Here is a 522-nt window from a genome sequence, read left to right as displayed (position 1 = left end):
CATTGATTCTTTCACTATTTTTCTTGTGTAATGGGTGGTCGAATACAGGCATTTATAATACGCGCACAATGGAAACAAACATATTTGTGCATATATATTCCCTTATATGTATGTGTGCGCTTGCGAGTGTTATATCTCGAATTTCATTTGCTATCGAGTACCAGGAAGGATGTGCATTTTTTCATTAAGGAAACCCCAAGTATAAAAACCGAAAAGAGTAACATCTCCAGCATCACAAATGAACTCAGAAGTGAATAATTCAGTCACGGACTCACCAAAGAGTGAAAATATTTGCGAAACTATCCTCAGTTGAACGGAAATTTAACGAAACATGTTTTGGGACCAAGCGGTGGCGCACATTATTTTTAGGGTTTCCACTCTTAATAAGAACAGCGATATCTATGTATCGGATATTGGATATACCGCTATTCGGCTTTATCAATTAACAAAATCGCAATAAAATGCGGATAATGATTCCCATGTTCAGGGACTGCAGCGTTCGAATATCATCGTGAATTACGG

General features: G+C 37.5%; 1 protein-coding gene across 1 annotated transcript in view; it reads right to left on the bottom strand.

The window, feature by feature from the left end:
• LOC119588702 overlaps window positions 1–522 on the bottom strand; it is a 103,718-nt gene that overhangs the window by 10,816 nt on the left and 92,380 nt on the right.

The sequence above is a fragment of the Penaeus monodon genome, chromosome 24 (assembly GCF_015228065.2).
Source record: "Penaeus monodon isolate SGIC_2016 chromosome 24, NSTDA_Pmon_1, whole genome shotgun sequence".
NCBI classification, from domain to species: Eukaryota; Metazoa; Arthropoda; class Malacostraca; order Decapoda; family Penaeidae; genus Penaeus; species Penaeus monodon.
Note: the sequence above shows the minus strand (reverse complement) of the source record. Positions and strands in the feature narration are given on the sequence as shown.